Source organism: Kogia breviceps, chromosome 5, assembly GCF_026419965.1.
Source record: "Kogia breviceps isolate mKogBre1 chromosome 5, mKogBre1 haplotype 1, whole genome shotgun sequence".
NCBI lineage: Eukaryota > Metazoa > Chordata > Mammalia > Artiodactyla > Physeteridae > Kogia > Kogia breviceps.
The window spans coordinates 56,501,647-56,519,666 of record NC_081314.1 but is presented as its reverse complement, the minus strand read 5'-3'; the positions used below and the strand labels follow the sequence as shown (position 1 = coordinate 56,519,666).

General features: G+C 42.0%; 1 long non-coding RNA gene across 1 annotated transcript in view; it reads right to left on the bottom strand.

Moving 5' to 3' along the window:
• Nucleotides 1–18,020, bottom strand: part of LOC136794241 (uncharacterized) — a 372,844-nt gene that overhangs the window by 354,262 nt on the left and 562 nt on the right. The window lies entirely within an intron of this gene.

Genomic DNA, 18,020 nt, shown 5'->3' with positions numbered 1-18,020 from the left:
TATCAATCAGGCCTATGTAATGAAACTTCCATAAAAACCCAAAATGGATGTTATTAGAAGAGCTATGAGGTTGATGTACACGTGAAGATCGGGGAGAGTGGTGAGCCTCGAGAGAGCATGGAAGCTCCACACCCTTTCCCCATACCTTGCCCTAAGCATCTCTTCCTTCTGGCTCCTCCTGAGTTACAGCCTTTGATAATAAACCCATAACCTAGTAAATTCTGTCAGCCACCCTAGCAAATTAATCAAACCCAAGGAGGGAATCTTGAGAAACTCTGATTTATAACCAGTTGGTCAGAAGCACAGGTAACAATCTTGGGCTTGTGACTGGCATCTGAAGATATGGTGGATACGGGGCAGTCTCATAGGACCGAACGCTTCACCTGTGGAGTCTGATTCCATCTCCAGGTACATAGTGTCAGAATTCAGTTAAATTGGAGGACACCCAGCTGGTGTCCGGAGCACTGTTTGTTGCTGTGGGGAACTCTCCCCTCCCTACATGTCAAAACTGGTCTCAGAACACCACTTTAACAAATATTAAATTTTCATATAAAAGCTGGTCGTAGTTCCAAAAGCACGTTCATACACATTAGCTCCTTTGATGTTCAACACAGCCCCATGCAATAGGTAGTGCAGTTACTTGCTGGATGAGAAAACAAAGTCTTGGAGAAAGAAGGTCAAACTCCTAGAGAGAGGCACACTGAAGATAAAAATCCAAGTCTTCTGGCTCCAAACCTACTGTACCTCCCACTTCCATTTTAAATTGCATAACGAACATGAGGATGGTTCAATTCTCTGAGAAAGAACAAAACCTTTGACAAGTGCTCCTAAATTTTTTCAGAGCCCCTTGGAGGAGTCAGTGCTGTGTTTCAATCCCTGGGAGGGGAAGAGACTGGTGGGCTGAACTGTGCGAGGCGTCAGCAGCAGGGCTCAGGCTGCAGACGGGCAGAGGAAGTGGAGACCAGGGTGCCACGCGCCAAGCGCAGATTAAACATCCAAATCGGAAAAAGAACAGCTGTAGCCCCTTTACATTGCGGTTTTAAAATTCTGAGCGTATAAAGAACTATAAAAATCACAAGTAGGCTCTGGATCATAACAGGTCAATAGGGATTTATAATCTTTAAACTGCAAGGAGAATGGCTTACATTTGTACCATTTCCTATTTTGATTACAAGCATTGTCCTGAGAGCAGATTCATGTTGCGCCTTTTCTGATTCATTTTGCAACCCATCACAAGAAGAAACAGAATGATGAGGCCGCTGTACATTCTTACATTCTTTGAAAGACAATAAAAGCCTGTGTAACTTCAGGCCTCTTTTTTTTTTTTTTTTTTTTTTGGCTTGTTTGTTGTAACTTGATTGGGCAGCTGTTTTCTACTGTGGCCTGTTAGCTACCTCATTAACCTAGAAGGGTGAGATGGTCTGGACAATGAGCTTCTGGGAATTTTTAAAGGTTAAAGCAAAAAGCCTGCTACTCAGTGCTTTCAATAAACTAGCTGGGATATTAAATTCGGATATCTTGTTCCAGGGTCCCAGACTGTTTCATAAGAAATGGCACAAAGCAAGGCTCTTCCCGAATTGTTTTAAAATGACATTCCTCTTTGGGCTTCCCTGGTGGCGCAGTGGTTGAGAGTCCGCCTGCCGATGCAGGGGACATGGGTTCGTGCCCCAGTCCGGGAAGATCCCACATGCCGCGGAGCAGCTGGGCCCGTGAGCCATGGCCGCTGAGCCTGCGCGTCTGGAGCCTGTGCTCCGCAACGGGAGAGGCCACAACAGTGAGAGGCCCGCGTACCGCAAAAAAATAAAATAAAATAAAAGACATTCTCTTCTAATGCTTTCTGGCCCTATGTAGTTTATATGTCAGTAAGCCTGGCGGAAATGTCTACCCTCCCTTCCCTATAAATCTCTCCTACAACAGAATGGCCTTTATTCCTCAGGAGGGCCTTTTTTTCAGCTCAGTCTGTTTTCCTTTGTATTATAGAAACTTCTATAAAATTGATAAGAACCTCTATAGCAACCAAATTCTCTATTTTTCTAGAAATTCATGAAATACAGTATGAAGATACTGAAGCTCATATGCAAAGAAACAAATGCAAAAGTTTTAGAACCAGTGCGTCTGGGCTCTAGCCTGGCTATTAAGTATTATGGCCTATAGTAGCGCCATCACAGCAGTGCACACCTACCTGTATTATCGTGCTATATGTATGACCATCTGGAAAACTATAGCTGCACCAATGCAAAAAAAAAATGTAAAAAAGAAAGACACGATTACGTTACAATTTTTCAGATGTTACTCAAATCCCCCAGTTGGGTAAATGCAGGAAGGACATAAAAATCCAGTAATTTCTAAATTTAAAAGGAAACATTCATTTTTCTTCTCTGTGTTGATTATTTTTTTCACTCTTGATCCAGCTAGATTGCCTAGCCTTTTATAGCATAGAAAATCTATGGAGAATTAGAAATTGGTAGCATGCCCCCAGCTGACCTAACCTTATGGAATTGCACCCCTATCCCTATCACATATATAATACTCCAACTTCACCTAGGTAGCTTTGTACACAGGTGACAGTTGGGATCTGTGGGGATTTTCCCCTGGGAGGCTGCAAAGCTTGGGGTAAATTATGTCACATGTGGCTTCTCTTATGCTTATGAAATGCTTATGAAAGCATTTCCACACAGTGCTTTATGATGCATATGGAAGCCTCAGGAATTCCAGTTGGATATATAAAGAGCCTCTTGTTTGTTATTCTAATTGTGGTCATTATATAAATGTAAATGAAATGTACACTCTGCTCTTCATTTGCATGTAAATTTGGCAAGCACAGTATTTGAAAAAGTCTTGTCACCCACTTCTTTTACCAATCACTACTCTTCTCAGACAATAAATTAACTCATTCATTCATCCATTCATTTATTCCACAAACATTTATTCTACTATGCACTAGACAGTGTGAGAGGGTAACAGGCATGGGATATACAAAAATGATAAAGAGATAGTCCCTTCCCACAAAGAGCATATGTCTAGTGGGGAGAGAAGTAGATAAATTACAAGCACTAGTTGTTAAGTGGTGGAATTTGGGTACAAATAAAATTGTGTATCAGGAGACCCAAGCAGGCAGGTTTAACAGAGATATTATTTGAGTTGGATTTTGAGAAATGAGTAGGACATTTCCAAATGGAGACAGCGCAAAGGACATACTTGATAGAGGAAAGAACAAAGGCATAGAAAAAATGTGTGTCAAGAGAATGCAGGGGGGACATCCCTGGTGGGGCAGTGGTTAAGAATCTGCCTGCCAATGCAGGGGACACGGGTTCCAACCCTGGTCCGGGAGGATCCCACATGCCACGGAGCAGCTAGGCCCGTGAGCCACAACTACTGAGCCCACATGCCACAACTATTGAAGCCCCTGCGCCTAGAGCCTGTGCTCTGCCACAAGAGAAGACACCACAATGAGAAGCCCATGTACCGCAACTAAGAGTAGTCTCCACTCGCCACAACTAGAGAAAAGCCCACGCAGAGCAACAGACCCAATGCAGCCAAAAATAAATAAATAGAATGCAGCGTTAGTTCTGGCCTCAGCAAAATTAAGTAAAATTAAAATTAATTAAGTTAAAATTTATTAAGTAGGGGCAATCCACTCTCCTTTGCTGCCCCTCCCCCAAATCACATGACACAGGCAAATTCCAATACAAATAATTTGGGACTCTGCTTCTGTTCTTCTCCATTCTCATGAACAAAGATAAGATTTTGTTACTAACAATCACAAAGACAGCAACTAAATTGGGTCCCCTGCTCTTTCACATCATTGTCTCCCTTGATCTAATGGGTCTTAGGAAATAATCAGACCAGGCTTACTGAGAATCACCAGCTGACTAAGGCCTACTTGGAACTGGGAATAAATGTTTGCTCCAGGGCATGACAAGTTTTCCAGGGGGTCAGTCAAGATTTCAAACCACAGTGTACTCAGCTATGCAGCTGTATTGCAGGGACTAGCTAAGCACATGGTTCCTGCCTTCTCAGGGCTGCAGCGGGGCTGTACCACGAGGTGGTAGACAACATGACTTCTCAAGGAGTTGGCTACTGCTGCAGCAATGAAGTGGTACCGGGACTATATTTTCTGAAAATAAAATGAAAACATATGGTCTGGTAACAGCACCTAGTATCTGAAGGCAAGACCATCTGGAAAATCTGCCAAGACGGAAGGGCGCAGCAACCATTTCTCTGAGGAGTTGCTCTTTATACCATTTCTGTCCAATAACAATATGAGTCACAACATGAACCACATGTAATTTTCAACTTTCTTATAGCTACATTAAAAAAACTTAAAAAAAGGTAAAATTCATTTTAATAAATTTTATTTAACCTAATCTGTCCAAAATATTATAATTCTAAAATGTTAACAGTATTTTTAAAGTATTAGGATATTTTACTTTTTTTGTTCATACTAAGTCTTTGACATCCAGTATGTATTTTCCACTGACAGCCCATCTCACTTCAGACTAGCCACACTGCAAGTGCCCAATAACCATGAGTGTCTTAGCAACTATGGGGTTGGACAGCATAGCTCTACACCAAAGGAGCTAGCTGTCTGTGGTCCTCCCTTCCCTGCACACTCTGTATTGATAGTAATACCCAAATAACCAAAGCATTAGCTAGGGTTAATCAAGACTCTGGCTGAGGACATATAGTAACTATCCTTGGTTCTTTTATTCATTCATTCATTTATTCACTTAATAAACATTGGTTCAGCAACTGTTATTGTGTGCCAAGTTAAGTGCTTCTTGTGGAAACACAAAATGAAATAAAAGGTCTCTGCTTTGAGAGTCTAGTTGAGAAGAAACAAGTAAACCAATAATGGTGCAATGCCTTGAATTCTTTTCCAGTGTGTGCACAGGGAGCCTTGGGAACCCAGGGGCAAGTCAGGGAATGAACAAGGAAAAGAGGAGAGCTGAGGAACCATTCAGAGCACCTCAGGACTAGTGCAAGTTTACTGGACAGTTGTAAAGTGAAAGGAAAAAAATTCCTTGGAAGAGAAAGGGAACAGGTGCAAAGACCTAAAGCACCATTCCACAGAAGTCAAAAGTATAATCTATAATAAGGAGGTTCCAGGGATGTCAGAGAATGTGTCAGGAAAGCTTGTGTGTCTGTGTTGCATACACCCCAACATAGTTTGGCACGGCATGGAAACAGAGAACCTGCAAGCATCCAACACCTAGTTTGGAGTCTTCTGATAAGTTCCAGGCAACTCCCTACAACTTGTTTTTAGACAGGGCCAGTAGATGTCTGTTTTCAACATTCCAGAACCAAACTAAAAATCCAACAAATTATGCTGCAAATGTATATGCTAGATATGAATGTAAGGTTCTGTCATAGTTATTCAAACTTACAATATTTTCAGAGCATAGGCTAGGCACTTAAGGTCAGGATGTCCTGCTTATAAAAGTTTTTTACCAATTCAGAGAACTCTTTGATAAAATACTTTCAGCAACAGTAGCAGGATTACATTTCCCTGGGTTGAGTCCCTTTAAGACGACAGACAAGGTCCCTCCCTTGTCTACACTCCCACCTTCATCCCCAACCTGACACTCACTCAATCCACTGCACTCCAGTCATAGGAAATGACCTGTGGTTTCTGAAACACAGAGCTGCAGTCACTCTCAATTGCAGACCTTTGCACATATGACTCCCAGAATGCACTAATTTCTACCTGACCGACTGCTTAAAACTCAGCTCAGAGTGCAACTTCCTTGAGGAAGCCTCCCCATCGTCCCGACTCTCCATCTGGGTGGGTGCTACTCTGATGTGCTCCCATAGACCCCAGTGAATATCTCTACCATTGGTTTTTGTTTGTTTGTTTGTTTGTTTTTTGTGGTACGTGGGTCTCTCACTGTTGTGGCCTCTCCCGTTGCGGAGCACAGGCTCTGGACGCGCAGGCTCAGCAGCCATGGCCCACGGGCCCAGCCACTCCGCGGCATGTGGGATCTTCCCAGACAGGGGCACGAACGCGTATCCCCTGCATTGGCAGGCGGACTCTCAACCACTGCGCCACCAGGGAAGCTCTCTACCATTGTTTTTTTGGCCATTTGCTTGTTATCTTCTGCCACGAGACTGTCAACTCCTAGTGGACAAAGTTTTTTGTTTGTTTAATTTCTATATCCCCCACCTCTATTCAACAAGTGATTGATAAATAGACGAATGAAACAATCAATAAACCATACTGTCTTTAGAACAAAAGGATTCAGGTCGGAAAAGTTATATGTTATAAATAACTTAAATACAGAAGGCAGAGGTATGGCAAATCAAATTTTTTTTAAACAGAGTAATGCATAGTAAAGGAGATGGAGTTGTGACTAATTTAAAGGGAGACAGATTTTGCCTCAAGGTAGAACTTTCTAACACCTAGGGCTGTCCCACAAAAGAATGCTCCCTCTGGGGGTAGGCAAATTATGTCTTTGGGCCAAATTTAGGCCACCATCTGTTTTTATAAATAAAGTTTTATTGTAACACATCCACACCCATTTGTTTACATATTGTCCATAGCTGCTTTCACAGGCAAAGGCAGAGTTGAATAGTTGCAACAAAACCCAAGGACGAGGAATTCCCTGGTGGTCCAGTGCTTAGGACTCCATGCTTTCACTTCCAAGGGCACAGGTTCCATCCCTGGTCAAGGAAGCCTCGTGGTGCAGCCAAAAAAGAAAAAAAGAAAAAAGAAAAATCCCTAGGGCCTGCAAAGCCTAAAATATTTACTATCTGGCCCTTTACAGAAAAAGGTTGCTGGCCCCTGGTCTAGTAATGAGGTTGTGAAATTTCCATTGCAGGAAATACTTAAGTAGAGGCCTGGGTCTGTCCAGGATGTGGAAGGAATATGGTCTTTAAAAGAGAGAATGGTTACCTTTAAATATCCTCCCCTCTGGGCAGCTCTGTGATTATAGGTCTACTTTTCTATGACAAAAGCATATCATACTTTAATTTGTCTTTGACTGACAGTTCCTTAATGGGCAGTATTGCTAGTGAAATGGAGCAGGACCTGTACCCTCCACCACCCCACCCCGGGTTCAAATCCTTTCAGTGTCCCACCCAAGTAGAGGATGGTAACTTCAGGCTGAGCACAAGATTCCTGGAATGCCACCCCGTTACCTCACCACCAACCAATCAGAAGAAAGTCTGCACACAGTGGAAGATAATGAAGACTCTGACCCCCTCCCCAAATGATCCGCCTTGGGCTTCCCTGGTGGTGCAGTGGTTGAGAGTCCGCCTGCTGATGCAGGGGACACGGGTTCGTGCCCCGGTCCGGGAAGATCCCACATAACGTGGAGCGGCTGGGCCCGTGAGCCATGGCCACTGAGCCTGCGCATCTGGAGCCTGTGCTCCGCAACGGGAGAGGCCACAACAGTGAGAGGCCCGCATAACGCAAAAAAAAAAAAAAAAACCCAAATGATCTGCCTTTAAAAACTTTCATGGGCAAGCAGAATCTCTGGAGTTGGTTCTTGGACACAAGTCTGCCTTCTCCCCAGGCTGCCAGCCTCCTGAATTAAGCAACCTTTACTTTCCAGCTAACACTTGTCTCTCGAGTATTGGCTTTCAAGCAGCAAACAGCCAAACCTTAGCTCAGTAATACTAGTTATAGAAGAGGAAATCATCACATATACCGCCATGGTTTAGGTAATGCACCCGACTTCCTAAATACAGTTTACACTCTGAATAATTAAGGAAATATGCTTTTGGCTTCAAGCATCACCAGGAGGCTATCATATGAAGAAGTCAGGAAAGATTCAAAGGAAGCCAAGGACTTAAACAGACTTAAAATGAGGCTCTCCCTCTGGACCACAGGTATTAATCAGGGGGCAGCCCTTCAGCCTTTACTCTTCTTTATGAGGCTATGTGGTCACAGTGGAAAAGAAAGGGAGACACACCTACGAGATTACCTCTTCTGCTTGCTTTATTCTATTGACTGTCCTCAACATCATTGGAGGTCAAGTCTCCAAAGCTGCTTTTTCATCCTTTAGCAGAGTTATTTACTTGGAATGAAAAATTCTCAAACTGAAGCACTCTGGATGAAGAAGAATTCCTTTTCAGAAATAATTCCATTTTCACATATTACAATGCCACACCATGAAAGGTTTTTAATGTAGAAGTAAAGCCATATGTGTACATTCATTTGGTGTTCATTAGGAGGGTTGAAATGTCTGCATGCTTCCATATTTTCAGTTCAAGAGGATGTACCTTTGGGTAGATTAAGGAAGGAACTGCTGCGTCAGGAGGAGAAAAGGCATTCCTGCATCCTGTTATCCTGGAGAAGGTGTTGCTGCAGGAAATGGGCCGAGGACGGCAGGTCTGGGGGCAAGGTGCTCCCATCACCACATCAGTCAAGCTCAGCAGTCATCTCAGCACATTTCCTGCATTACCAGGTATACTGTTCTACAAATAAAGGAGGGACAGGAGCAAGTCCTAAAAACCCCCAATTTTAAAGTGGTTACACGGGCTATCCCCAAAGACACTTACCATCCCCTCTTCAACGATCTCCTCACCAACTATATCAAGACTCAAAGATGAAGGCAGCTGAAAAGACCCCAAATATTTCTGGTGGAAATTATTTATAGCTGCTTACTTTCTAGTGGTCACAGTTACAGATTTCTAGTAAATCCTCCAACTTTCCCTCCTATTTCTTCATGAAATGATTCTCTCTCTCCTCATTTACCATAGCAGCTGTGCAAGTGAGCTGCACTCTTTCAGATTTCTGCCGACTCTTGTTATCAGTCTGAAGGAATTGGCTGCTTTCGAAGGGAAGGGAAGAAATCTTTCCAGCATTATGTAGTATAAGGAGAGGATCATGTAAGTTATAGCTGTCTGGGGTCAACTTATGCAGATACTTAGCATTTGTTCTTTCCTTCTTCTCCCTATCTCTCCCCACTGTGCTGGAGGATACTTGCTGTAATAAAAAATAGTAGAGAAAACTTGCTCCCGTGAAGTCTTATTGAAATTTTCCATTGGAAGGAGCGACTGTAGGTCAGGAGGGGAAACATTCAGTCAATGGGATTCAGAGTGACGCTCCCTCTTCTGAACTCCAGTGGCACCACGGTTCAGCCAATTGGCTGAATCAGTCACTGGCAGTTATCAAATCCTGTTCTGCTCTGTTCTCTGTGTATGTCTACCTCATCCACTCAAGGAGGGTGTAAAAATTCCTTAAAGGCAGTCTAATCCCACATACTCTCCTTTGGACCTCCAACAGCTCCTAGCACAGGGCCTTCCTCTCTGAAGTCATTTGAAAAAAATGTTTTGCTGTGCTACTTCTGAAGCCTGTGAACTAGTTTGAATGCATTTTAAGAACTTTAAAAACTTTTAAGAGTAATCAGAACACAGAAGAGAAGGGGGCAGATTTTAAAATCCTTCCTTACTGGGATAGGCAGAATGTTATTACTCCCAAAGATAACCAAGTGAATATGTTATGCTACATGGCAAGGGGGAATTAAAGTTGCAGATGGAATTAAGGTTGCTAATCAGCTGACCTTAAAAGAGGGAGATTTTTCCTGGATTATCTAGGTGCACCCAACATAATCACAAAGGTCCTTGAAAGTGGAAGCAGGAAGCAGAAGACTTAGTGTCAGAGTGGTGCTATGTGAGAAAGACTCTGCTAGCCATTGCTGGCTTAGGAGATGGAAGGAGACACAAACCAAGCAATGTGGGATGCCTGTAGAAGCTAGAAAAGACAAGAAAAATTCTCCAGGGCCTCCAGAAAGACATGAAGCCCTGCTGACTCCTTGCTTTTAGCTTAGTTCTGAACAATAATAAGTGTGTGTTGTTTTTAAGCCACCAAATTTATGAAAAATTGTTGCAGAAGCCATAAAAGAAACAGATTCAACTATCCTTGACTTATACAAAAGGGAAGAAAGTTTAATATTGAGGCATTTTCTTCCTCAGAGTTTCTGCCTTGAAGAAGGCCTTCAGTCCTGTTTGACCATAAAGTTTCTAAGTGATAGGGACTAAGAAGGAGTCAAGTGACTACACGGCAAAATCTTTGGCCTCCAAGGCCCTTGCATGTTTCAGGTAATACCTATTGTGGAAGGCAGAGCTAGCCCTGCTCTCATATGAAATGAGCAGTTGCCTCTGGAGTGTTATTTCATGGGGAAGGATAAGGTTTCCCAACCTATTTCCCCCAAAATGTCCCTCCTCCTTCCCCACTGGGCCCTGAGAACAGGGAAAGTAGTATCGCAGCCAGTTGAACAGGGTACCATTCCTTGCTTTCTGTAAGGAAGTCTTATATCTATGGATATCAAGGGTCTAGTTCTCACAATGGAAAACCACTTGCTGTAGTGCCTGCACAACAAAATGTCACTTGAAAGTGGTGTCTACAAACCTGATAAGCATCGGATGTTGCCAACTGAGATAGGCTCAGAGCCAATGATACTGGCTGGAAACACAAGAGGATGTATGGAGACACAGGTATTTTCCAAGCCAGGGAGGAAAATAGAGAGAATTGAGCTCCAAGATGATCTTTGCTAATATCATAATTTTGCTTACTTTCAACACTTAAAGGGGCAGGCTCCCCCATTCGGTCTTTAAAAGTTGATTAGCCTGGAAGGGCTGCAAAGGCTGCCTCTATTATATCCTCTGAGTGAAATAGGAACCTCCAGTGTTCTTGTAATTGTTCAGTACTGAGGTTCAATTCGAACACATTTATGGGAGTTGGCCTCTAGCCCACTTCTTATGAATACACACAAACGTACCTTTTATTGCTCAATAATGCTTTCCCTTTTGCAACTTTTTATGAAACACTAAAAAAAATGGGGATTGTATTTTAACTTTTTTACAGAAGAAACCACAGAAATACCAAATCTTCCAAATGGGAACTTTTCTTTCTGCTACCTCAATCAAAAATTATTTGTCAAGGGACTGGTCAAAGCTTCAACATAACAACTCAAGATATTCATTTGGTCCAAATCCAACTGACTTACTCTCCAGACTGGGTTTCTTCATCCCTCTTTACGAGCCCAACCTCCTTCTCTGGGATGCTTAAGGTACAACGCAACAGCATTCATCAGCTCTATATGCCTATGGGATGTGCTCCCCACCGGCTCTGTTACAAATCCGCATTCTCTCATCTTGGTTCTTGTCTAGAAGAACAAGAAGCTCTTTCATACAGGCACACCTTTGCATTGCCACCTCTACATCATGACTCCAGGCCTTCATGACCCCCCACCTGGATCACTGCAAGAGTTTCCTACCTAATCACCCTGCCTCCATTATCCACATTTGACAATTTGAATAAGCACACTGTCATCACATTACTCTTGAAGGAGAGATACAATCGATAGTATTGCCCCAGCTTAGATGCTCCAATAGTTCTCCATTTATCACCAGGTGAAGTTCAATCTTCTCAAGCTGGCATTCAACCTCATACAACCAGGCTCCGAATTCTTCCCTTTCCAGATGTAGCTCTCACTAACGCTCTTTCATGCATTCTGCGCTGCTGACAATCTGGATGGTCCAGCACTCTGCAGTGTACCCCACACATGCCTTTATTCTTTTTTTTTTTTTTTTTTTTTTTTGCGGTACGCAGGCCTCTCACTGTTGTGGCCTCTCCCGTTGCGGAGAACAGGCTCCAGACGCGCAGGCGCAGCGGCCATGGCTCACGGGCCCAGCCGCTCCGCGGCATGTGGGATCTTCCCGGACCGGGGCACGAACCCGTGTTACCTGCATCGGCAGGCAGACTCTCCAGTTGCGGAGCACAAGCTCCAGACGCGCAGGCTCAGCGGCCATGGCTCATGGGCCCAGCCACTCCGCGGCATGTGGGATCTTCCCGGACTGGGGCACGAACCCCTGTCCCCTGCATCGGCAGGCAGATTCTCAACCACTGTGCCACCAGGGAAGCCCTAAAGCTTTGCTTTAAAATTTAAATTTTAACCTAGATGGCTAGGGAAAAAAGAGAAAAAACCTCATTCTTCCAACAGAGAACTAGAGAAAGTTCCATTTAAATTGTACCTGTGCCACCCATTCAACAGCCTGGGCCAGGCATTTGCCCTCCCTGCTTCACCCTGATGCATTTAAAACTGATAGAATAACCTTCAGATTAGTACATTAAAGGTTAATTAGATTTTAACTTTTTCATGCCACTCAGAATATGAAGGAGATTATATAAATATTACCTCTTACTATAGATTCTAGATAAGAATCCTTTCTTCATTTGACTAAATTTGTATCCCTCACTGATCAATTCCTTGTCCTCCACACCATCATATTTTTATACTTTGGATAATCCCTGTATTACCACAATGTGTGGGTGTATAGATTATGCACTGTACTACACTAGGGGGTGACATTCATATCCTGTTTATCATATATATGTCCATTCACTGTGAAAATGTCCAGACAAAATGTCAGTAAACTGTGTTGGGGAAAGGGTACCTTTTTCTACTTCACACAAAGAATTAAGAAGACATTATGGGGACTTCCCTGGTAGGCGCAGTGGTTAAGGATCCGCCTGCCAATGCAGGGGACACGGGTTCGAGCGCTAGTCCAGGAAGATCCCACATACCGCATAGCAACCAAGCCCTTGTGTCACAGCTACTGTGCCTGCGCTCTAGAGCCTGCAAGCCACAACTACTGAGCCCATGTGCCACAACTACTGAAGCCTGTGTGCCTAGAGCCCAAGCTCCGCAACAAGAGAAGCCACTGCAATGAGAAGCCCGTGCACCACAATGAAGAGTAGCCCCTGCTCACCACAGCTAGAGAAAGCCCATATGCAGCAACAAAGACCCAACACAGCCAAAAATTAATTAATTAAAGAAAAAAAATCCATTTTTTAAAAAAAAGAAGACATTATGACTGGATTTGAGACATCACTATTATGTCTTTCCCAACTTTATCCTTGAGCCTTTTAATAAACTTCCATTTATTAGGTAGATTCAAGAGAGCTCAATAGTATTTTCAAATATAATACACATGTAGTAGTTACCTCCTACATCAGACTTCCCACTCACTGCATACAGCTGAGCTGTTCCTCTTGGACCCATTTTTTTGAGGCCCAGCACTTCCTCTTCTAGACCTGGTTCTGGGTCCCTAAGATACATACTTTAATGCAGGTCTATAAATTAATCCGACTTGAATGTCTTCACTCCAGATTCCCCACATCTGGCACAGAAATCTGTCTCAGGTTGGGTGAGAGGATGCGGGCAAATCCCTGGAATAGCATTAAATGTTGTTCCAATTAACAGTATCTTTTATTTTCTCCTCAAAAGGAGATGGCCCCCTGGATTTGGCTCCTTTGGGGGTACTGAAGAGTATGTTTTTAACCCTTAGAGTAGAGCCAAGAAAGACATCTCTTGCTCTGTTTCTAGATTTAATATTTCCAGGTGGATTTAAGAAAACCACTATTATTTTACTCTTGGTATGTGTATGTGTGCACACACACACACATTTAGATCATCAAGGTAAAACAAGATTTAACCATTTTAACAGGAATGGTTGTCATTTCACAGATTTGGGAGCCAGAATTCTCAGGATGATGCAAGCAACCATCCATGAATTATTTAAGTGCTCTTACCGAAAACTCTGCTTTTGTTGAAACCACAGGGGAGACAAAATCCTTGCCCCAGGATGAGAATGGAAAGATGTCAAGGTACTTACTCTACTAAACCTCATTTTTCTAATCTTTAAAATGATAATAATAATAATAATACCTACCCCACGGACCATTAGCTGGTTGAAATAATAAACATGAAATATTTTAAGTAGCTAATATTCAACAAATGCTTATGGAAAACCTACTGCACTAATTAAAAAGAGAAGCACTGTTCCTGTCTTCATGGAGTTTTACTTTTTATAGGGTTATTTTTCCCTCAAGAGGTTTTTGAGCAAGGTGTGCCAGAGGCAGTGTGTGTTGGCTTGCAAGAGTCAATTAATAAAATATTCAGAACTAGTTGCTAAACCATTGGTAGTTGAAATATGGGAGTATTTGCACCTCAGAAACTGCCAAGCACTATAAATCAGCCTTTCTTTTCTCCCCCGAGAAAGCCCGTTTTGTAGCACACCACTGAAAAATATGAAAACATGAAAAATACAGCGTAGTGGTTAAGAACAGGGATTTGGAAATGGGGAGAGATGGATTAAAATCCTAACTGTACTATCTACAAGCTGTAGTCATTTAGCTACTCTAAGTCTCATTATCCTTATTCATAAATGAGGAAAATGGATTAATACTGTAATCTACGTATGTTCATCTGCTCAGGTTGCCATTATAAACATAGACTAGGTGGCTTAAACAGTTTTCTGACAGTTCTGGAGGCTAGAAGTCCAAGATCAAGATGCTAGTATAGTCAGTTTCCAGGGAGGGCTCTTTATCTGGCTTGCAGATGGCCACGTTCTCACTGCATCTCCACATCACCTTTCCTCAGTGTGTGGGCATAGAGAGAGAGCAAGCAAGCTCTCTAATGCCTCTTCTTATAAAGACACTAATGCTACCAGATCAACGTCCCACCCTTAAGACTTCATTTAACCTTAATTACCTCTTTAAAGGCTCTATCTCCAAATAAAGTCACATTGGGGAAAGGACATATGAATTTTTTTTTTTTTTTTTTTTTTCGGTACGCGGGCCTCTCACTGTTGTGGCCTCTCCCTTGCGGAGCAACAGGCTCCGGATGCACAGGCTCCGGACGCACAGGCTCAGCAGCCATGGCTCACGGGCCCAGCCGCTCCGCGACATGTGGGATCCTCCCGGACCGGGGCACGAACCCGTGTCCCCTGCATCAGCAGGTGGACCCTCAACCACTGAGCCACCAGGGAAGCCCGGACATATGAATTTTGAGGGGACATAAACATTCAATCCATAACACTATCTCATAGGAAAATAGAATGAGACACAGTATGTAAATGCAATGCCTAGTGCTTCTCAAGTGCTCAATAAATATTAGCTATTATTACCATTACTCATCAGAGGAGTAAGACTGGCTTTGTGGGGTGGTAGAAAGGGAGACTAGAAAGTGAAAGACTATAGTCAAGAGGATCATTAAGCAGACCGTTGGAAAACATCAGACAGACAGATCCCAATAAATGAAAAATTAACAAGACATAGAAACTGACTAGATATGGAGGTGATAAGAAGAAATGGTCAGAGTTAGCTCCAAGTAGCCTAGGTGGGAAGGAACTGATGGGAAAAAGACACCAGAAGATGAGAATCAGTTTTAGGAGTTTTAGGACATGAAATGAAACAATTGAGAGTTTAAGATAATGGCCAAAAATATCCAAACTCCCCAATTTAAAATCCTGAGAGTACGTATTCATTGACCAAATATTTCTTGAGTTTTTATGCAAGACACGAACTATAAGGGATACAAAAATGGTTAGGATATGGTCCCTGTCTTTATGTGCCTATGGTCCATTATGGAAGAGGACATAAAAAGGAAATTGTCACTCAAGCTTGAAAGAGATTCAAATTAGGTGCAATAAATTTTCAAAAAAAGGGAGATGGCTTCTTGCTGAGGATAAATTAGCATTTCATGGAGGCAGAGGGATGCAGCATGAAGGATATATAGGAAGATAAACAGTAAGATGTGGAAGAGGGTAGAGAAAGGCTTCCTCATAGAGGCGTTCCTCTAGCATAAGAAAAAGCATTGAATCAGGAAAATGTATTCAGGGGGCAGTTCAGTTCAGCCAAAGCATGGACAGCCAATTAGAGAATAGTAGGAAATCAAGTTAGAGAGGTCATCAAAGACCAAACTACAGAGGATCTTAAAATCTAGGTTAAAGAATTTGAACTTGATACAACATTGATGAAGGAAATTTTAAAAGACACAGAGAAGTGGAAAGACATCTTCTGTTACTGGATTGGAAGAAGCAATATTGTTAAAATTGTCCATTACCCAGAGTGATCCACAGAGTCAATGCAATCCCTATTAAAACCCCAATCTCATTCTCTAAAGAAATTGAAAATAACAATCCTAAAATTCACATGGAACTATAAAAGACCCCAAATAGGCAAAGCATCTTGAGCAAGAAAACAAAGCTGGAGCCATTTCAAAATATACTGCAAAGCTACAGTAATTGAAAGATTATGGTTCTGGCAGGAAAACACATGTGAAGAGCAATATAGAGAGCTCAGAAATAAACCTATAGTCAACTGATTGTTGACAAGGTGGCAAGAACACACAATGGGGAAAGGATAGTCTCTTCAATAAACAGTACTGTAAAAACTGGATATTCACATGCAAATGAATGAAATTAGACCTTTATCTTACACAACATAAACAAATCAACTTAAAATGGATTAAAGACTTTAAAGTAAGACATGAAACCATAAAACTCATAGAAGAAAACAGGGAAAAAAAGTTTGACATTGGTCAGGGCAACAATTTTTTGGATATGACACCAAAAACACAAGCAACAAAACCAAAAATAGATAAATGGAATTTCATCAAGCTAAAAAGCTTCTCACAGCAAAGGAAACCATCAACAGAATGAAAACCGAACTTACAGAACTGAAGGAAATATTTATAAACCACATATCTGATAAGGGGTTAATATCCATAATATATTAGGAACTCATAAAACTCAATAGCAAAAAAACCCCCAAATAACCCAATTTAAAAGATGAACAAACTATTAGATATAAAATAAGCTACAAGGATATATTGTACAACATGGGGAATATTGTCAATATTTTATAATAACTATACATGGAGTGTAACCTTTAAAAATTGTGAATCATTATATTGTATACCTGTAACTTATATAATACTGTACAGCAACTATACTTCAATTTTTTTTAAAATGAATGAAGGACCAGAATAGACATTTCTCAAAAGACATACATATGACCAACAGATATATATATGAAAAGGTGCTCAACTTCACTAATAACCAGAGAAATGCAAATCAAAACCACAATGAGATATCACCTCAAACCTGTTAAAATGGTTATTATCAGAAAGATAAAATATAACAGGAGTTGGCAAGCATATGGGAAAAAAAAACACTTGCACTGTTGGTGGGAATGTAAATTGATACATCCATTATAGAAAACGGTATGGAGGTTCCTCAAACAATTAAAAATAGAACTACCACATGATCCAGCAAGCCCACTACTGGGTATATACCCAAACAAATGAAATCAGTATCTTGAAAAAATATCTGCACCTTCATGCTCATTACAACATTATTCACAATAGCCAAAATGTGGAAACAACCTAAGTGTCCATGAACAGATGAGTGGATAAAAAAATGTGGCCTACATTCCATGCAATGGAATATTATTCAGCCAGATAAAAGAAGGAAATCCTGCCACTTGCAGCAACATGGATGAACCTGGGGGGCACGACATTAAGTCAAATAAGCCAGACACAGAGAGACAAATACAGTATGATCTTGCTTATATGTGGAATATAAATTACTCCTCAAACTCACAGAAGCAGAGAGTGTAAATGGTGGTTACTAGGGGCCGAGGGGAGAGGGGGATGGGGAAAGGTTGGTCAGAGGGTACAAAGTTTCAGTTATGCATGAAGAATTTCTTCTGGAGATCTCATGTACAACAATGTGACTATAGTTAATAATTCTGTATTGAATACTTGAAATTTGATAAGAGGGTAGATCTTAAATGCTCTCACCAGAAAAAGAAACTAGTAACTATTCAAGATGATGGATATGTTAATTAAATTGATTGTGGTGATTCTTTCACAATGTACATCACATCATCAAGTTGTACACCTTAAATATACACTTTTTTTTTTTTTTTTGGTACGCGGGCCTCTCCCTGTCGTGGCCTCTCCCGCTGCGGAGCACAGGCTCCGGACGCGCAGGCCCAGCGGCCATGGCTCACGGGCCCAGCCGCTCCGCGGCACGTGGGATCCTCCCGGACCGGGGCACGAACCCGTGTCCCCTGCATCGGCAGGCGGACTCCCAACCACTGCGCCACCAGGGAAGCCCAATATACACATTTTTAAATTGGCAATTATACCTCAATAAAGCTGGAAAAAATTTTTAAGTAAAAACTGCCCCCCTCAAAAGAACTTGAACTTGATGTATGGATAGTA